We start from the raw sequence: 5,686 nt of genomic DNA, 5'->3' as shown, positions 1-5,686 counted from the left end.
CCTCCCCTTCGTCCCCATCAGCCATCCTCTCCTTCTTACACCTTCTGTCCCATTTTCTGTTTGTCCTGCTGAATCCCCAGTGTTTCAGAGGCTGTTCTTAGGCCCAGGGCCGGTGGCTAGGAAGTGTTGCTCATCTTGCAGATCGAGAAATACATGGCAAACAGCCTCAGCACATCCCTCTTTGGCTTGAGTTGAATCTCTGACAAACATGGGGCTGATATGGTGCTTGTCCGTCTGCCACCGGGCCCCACCCTCTGGCAAGGCCTGGCATGGATCAAGCTGGGTTCTGGGACCGTTGAGCAACACTTTCAGCCTGCCTTGGCATTCACGTCTGCAGAATGGGACTTTGCTGCAGGTTTCTGCTGGCCCCTGCATGCCTCTTGTACTATTTCCACTGTCCCAAAGAGGGTGGTGGAATGTTAGGCTTTACAATCCCTTCCATTTGGATAAGATTTCCCCAGACCTCTTCACATTCAGTGATGTCGCTGGACCCTCCTGTCACCCCCACGAGGTGAACCATAAGGAGACCGAGGTTCGTAAGGGCAGTGGCAGGTCTGAAGGGAGAGCAAGAGTACGTGTGCGTGGAGGGGGAGGGCAGCAGGGTTGTCTTCTCTGCGCCTGTCCCAGTCCCAGTGTGGTGAGGAGCAGGTAGGGGTCTGGTCCTCAGTGTAAAAGTCCAGCCTGGCTCCAGCTTGACCCCATTCAGGGGTGCTGGCCACAGGTACCCCAGCCTGCCAGCCTCCCAGCAGCTCACTGAGGGATTGGGCAAGAGCTGCCCAGGGGCACCCAGACAAGAGGGCACTAGGCATTTGGGTGGGAGGAAGAGGAGAAACAATACCCAGATCATAGAGGACTTCCTCCACAGCAGCTAAGGACTAGGAGATAGTAAACTGCTTACACAGTTGGAAGAATGCAGCTCAAGCAGGGCCTGGGAGCCAGCCTGAAGGAAGGTGGGGACTGAGCACCAAACCCATGAAGACAAATGTCCGGGGACCTAGAGGAACCAAGCCGAAAGCACTGCTCAGCTCAGACCACGCTTGGATTCAGCAAACTCTGTGCTTGGAGCCGGGGATTCAGAGCCGACTAGTTTAGTTCAACAAATACTTATTGACCTTCTGCCCGTGGTGTGTTGGACCGGGGCCTGCAAGAGATGAATAAAGCTTAGTCCTTCCCTCAAAGAGCTCACAGTCTAGGGTGGGAAACAGATGTGTAAAGAGAGGCTTGCAATCTTTTGTGAAAAGCACAATGTGGAGGCAAACATGGGGTGACTGGCAAGAGTCACCCCATGGAGGAAAAGAGCCCTGCTGGCTGTGCTGGGCAGGGGGGCTGGTCCTTGGAGACATCCTGGACGAGACCACTCCGAAAGCATGAGCTGGCATTAGGCAGATGAAGAAAGGAGGGAAGGAGCGTAGGATGGGTCCTTTCCGGCGTTGTCTATCGGCGGGAGTTTCAGTCGGTTTGTTTGAAGGGATATTTAGTGAAACGTATTGACATTTAAAATCTGCACACTCTCTGATCCAGCAATTCCACTAGTAGAATTTCTCCTCCATGAGCAAAAGCACAAGGTTGTTTGTATAAGGATATTTATTGTTGCATCATTTGTAGTAGCAAGAGACTGGAAAGCATTTCAGTGTCCATCATTAGGGGCCTAGTTAAGTAAATTATGGCACAGCCATCAGATGCTTCACTAGACAGCCTTTACCCAGCATGAGACAGACCTGCAGCTAATGCAGTGTAAGAGTATCCAAAAACCAAGAAGTTACAAGAGTGAGTCATAGAATAGTGGACACAGTTGCCATGCGTGTTTCACAAGAGATACATGCACATCAGTGCTTGCTTGTACATAGAATATCTCTGGAAAGACACAAGAAATACGCACCGAGGTCAGGGGTGAGAAGGAGCCACACCCTTTACTATATGCCCTTTTGTCCCTTTGGAGTTTTTGTTAATTTGATTTTTTTTAACCATGTGTACACGTGACCAATAGAGAGAGAAAGGAGGGAGGGAGGCAGAAGGGCAGAGACCTCTGGCAAAGGGAGCTGAATGAACAAAGGCGGGGATGTGACATAGCATGGTGTGTGTGCATGGGCCCCTGGGAACCAGAAACTTCAGCCGGAGTGAGCCTTACAGAGAGACGAGGAGCCACAAGTTCAGCTGAGGACACAGTGTGGGGCTGGCAGGTGGCCCGGCACCTAGAGCAGGTCCACTAACATCTCAGGTATGTAAAAGAGATCTCCAGATTGTATACGTGCATAACAGAGGAACTATCGGGAAATCTACCTCAACCATCATGTTAGCTAGAAGTGGTAGGATTGTGGGTAATTTTAATTTTCTTTCCCCTTTGAGGGCCTTTCTCAAATTCCCTTCAACAAGCAGGTGATCAGAGCAAACAGGGAAAAACAAAATTGGAATGTTACTGGAACACTGACTCAAGGCTGGCTCTTCCTGAGGGAAGGCAGGCAGGCTGTGGGCAGCTGCCCTTGCCCTTCAGCGGTGCGGGCTAGCAGAGAGACCAGGGCATTAGGAGTCAGGTCTGCGTCAGAAACAGTTTTCATGCTAATTCACTGTGAGTGGCGAGCAAGGCACACACCCTTTCTCGGCCTCGGTTTGCTTATTTGTAAAATGGGACAAAAGAATCCCTGTTTCATGGGGTGGCTGGAATGAGCAAAGGAAATAACAGAGGGACAGAATACGCAGTATAAGCGTAAGAGGATGGTTGCTGTTCGTTATCATTTCTCCTGGCTCTTTTTTCTGAGCTGGACCAGCAGGAGCCTGGGTCTCAGAAGAAAAACCACTACTCCCTGGGTAGAAAGAATCCCCCCACACACATCGTTCTCTCTTCAGTGACCAAGCAAGGCCGACTCCGGAAGCCTGGCCCTGGTCTGGAGAAAAATACTTAACAGGAGTCCAACATTCCCTTTGGAAGCAGAGTGCGGCGAGATGGGGGAGGAGGAGGAAGTAAAATGTTTGCTATTTTTTTCTGTGCAATTGACTCTGCCGGCCGAGGTCCTTTGCTCACCGCTGTCTGTATGCACAGATGGCGGCTGAGCCCCTCTCGTGAAGGGCTTGGCTTCCTGTGGAGCGTGCCCACCCCATCCAGGCCCGCTGAGGAATGTGGGCTGGTCCCGGCTGGATGGGCTCTGTGTCTGCCCCGGCCCCTCCCTGAGCCCCGGCCTGACCCCTCCTCAGGCCTGGATGAAGGAGCTTCTGTGTCCTGGGGCCCCGCCTGATTAGGCACGGCTGCTGCACTGACTCCTCCCTCGCAGGCTGGGCACCGGGAAAGAAAAGCCCGAGGCTGGTCCAGAGTCCTCCCGGCTAAGAGAGTGGAGCTCCTCTGGGTCTGTGCGAGTCAGAAGTTCCCACAGGTCTCTTCGTCCCTAAATGAAGGGGTCCCAGAGTGATTCGTTCAGGCCGGCGAGGGCTAGGGGCTCCTCTGGGGTCTTCAGTGAAAGCCTAGACCATATACGGAAGACCCGTGGTCACCAAAGAAGTGTATCATTAGAGAGTTAAAATGTACCTTCCTCCTCAGCCATGTATGGGGGGCTGGGGTCTTTGTCTTTTCTGGTTTTTTTCTCTTCTCTGCGTTCAAAGACTACTTGTGAGCTCTGGGCCTTGAGTGAGTCACTTGACCTCTCTGGGCCTCAGTTTTCTCATCATAAAATGGGGACGATAACCTCATGGAACCGCTGTGAAGAGGACATGAGGGACTAGTGCAGTGGCCATATATAGGAGACCTTCTAGAAGTGGCATTTCCTTCCTATATTTACTAAGCACTTCCTTTTGTGGAGCACTGAGGAATCCAGGCGAGACCAAGACGGTCTCTGCCCTCAAGCAGTTTCAGGGGTTCGAGTCCCCTTGGCCTCCAGCCCAGGCTTAACCTTGAGCCCTGCTTCTGACCGGGGGATTCTGGCCTGTCCCCGCGACTCTGGCATCGCTCAGGTCCTGTTAGATGCCTGAGGCCCAGGCTTCCTCCTGACTCAGCCCAGCAGCTGGAGCCCACAGCCTGGAGACAGTCCTCCTTGGGCAGCCTGCCAACCTGCTACCAAATACTTCCAGAAGTATATCGCGCAATTTTCACAACAGCTCTGCAAAGGAGGTGCGCTGATCGCCAGTCTCAAAGATACCTGCTTTCAGGTCCTGGGTCTGCATTTCACTTACTCTGCGATCTTGGGCAAGTGCCTTAACCTGTCTGTGCCTCAGTTTTCTCATCAGTAAAATGGGAGTTCAATAATAGTAGCTCTCTTTGAGGGGCAGTTAAAGTGCTGAGAGCTGTGCTTGATGCATATTAAGCTTTTTAGTATTTGTTAACTGCTATCCTTAGGAAACCAAGTCTCGAGAGGGAAAATGACCTGCTCAAGGACACACAACTAGGAAGTGGCAGAGCAGGGGCTGGCCCCCCAGCCTTTCTGACAGTAACTAATCTGCCACCCTTTGCTTCCTACCCTTTGGATTTCTGGATCCTATACCCGGATTTCCTATGCCAGACGTCTGCTAGCTAATCTGGACTCTGTTGGATTTCCCATGCGGACTTCTTGACGGGGCCATCGCAAGCACCCACTGCCATATTCTTGCGATCTGATCCATTGCCTCTCAGGCAGGCCTCCCACTGGGTTCCGATAATTTGGTTTGGTTTATCATCAGGCCCTGCCTCACTCCATACTCTAAATAATAAGATTAACCATGCTAATAGAACACTGTGCTTGCGCTTAAAATATACATAAATATTAAAATATATAAAAAATAAGTACTCAATCATTGTAGTAGCCCTATGAGGTAAGTGCCATTGTCACTTCCATTTTCCATGTGAGAAAACCAAGGCACGGAGAGATTAAGTGATTCGCCCGAGGTCTCACAGCTATAAGTGGGTAGAGCCAGAAATCAAACCCAGGCAGGCTGGCTCCAGAATCACTGCTCTTAACCCTTCTGCTCTGGAGGGAAGAGTCTTGGAAGCTGGCTCATCCAGGGAGCCCCATCCCACTGCAGTGAACCCAGCCATGTCGGGCACAAAACTCCACAGGAGCACGAGCCAGCTGGATTTGTTCACAGCTGAATCTTCAATGGCTACAGCACAGTGCCTGGCACATGGTAGACGCTTAATAAATCATTGTTGAATGAGTGAATGAATGAAACTAACATAGAATGATGGCCACGGGAGCGGGGAGCGAGAGAAGAGACAGATTCGAGAGATAAGAAGGAGAACTGACCAGATTAGGCAACTGATCCAATTGGGTGGTATGAGGAAGTCTTGGATGACTCCCAAGATTTAGGCTTTTGGGTGACTGGATGATGAGGTCATTTACTGAGATAGGAACCCTATAGGAGGGACAGAATGCAGGCGTGGGGAGAGTAGCATTGATGAATTCAGTTTAGGATGTCAAGTTTGAGGTGCCTTTGAGACATGCCAGGGGATGTCCAGGAGGCTGTTGGATGCAAGGCTCGGAGCTTAGAAGAGGGATTCGGGCCTCCTGCACAGCACCCTCCCATTGGCCTGCCCCCTTCAATCACACTCTAAACCTCTGGTCCAGTGGCCTTTACTCTTCCTACTGGGAAGGAAAGGAAGGAATCTTTGATGGTGGGAATGGGGGGGGGATGCTTTTCTAAACCAAACAAACGCATACACAGTGCCTGCTTGTTGAGGATCAGCTTGCCTGGCTCTGGGCACATGTAGGCTGGCTTCCAGGGTGGA

The sequence above is a fragment of the Neophocaena asiaeorientalis genome, unplaced genomic scaffold, assembly GCF_003031525.2.
Source record: "Neophocaena asiaeorientalis asiaeorientalis breed wild unplaced genomic scaffold, Neophocaena_asiaeorientalis_V1.1 scaffold667, whole genome shotgun sequence".
In the NCBI taxonomy this organism is placed as follows: domain Eukaryota; kingdom Metazoa; phylum Chordata; class Mammalia; order Artiodactyla; family Phocoenidae; genus Neophocaena; species Neophocaena asiaeorientalis.
The sequence above is the reverse complement of the archived record's forward strand: the minus strand, read 5'-3'. Positions refer to the sequence as shown.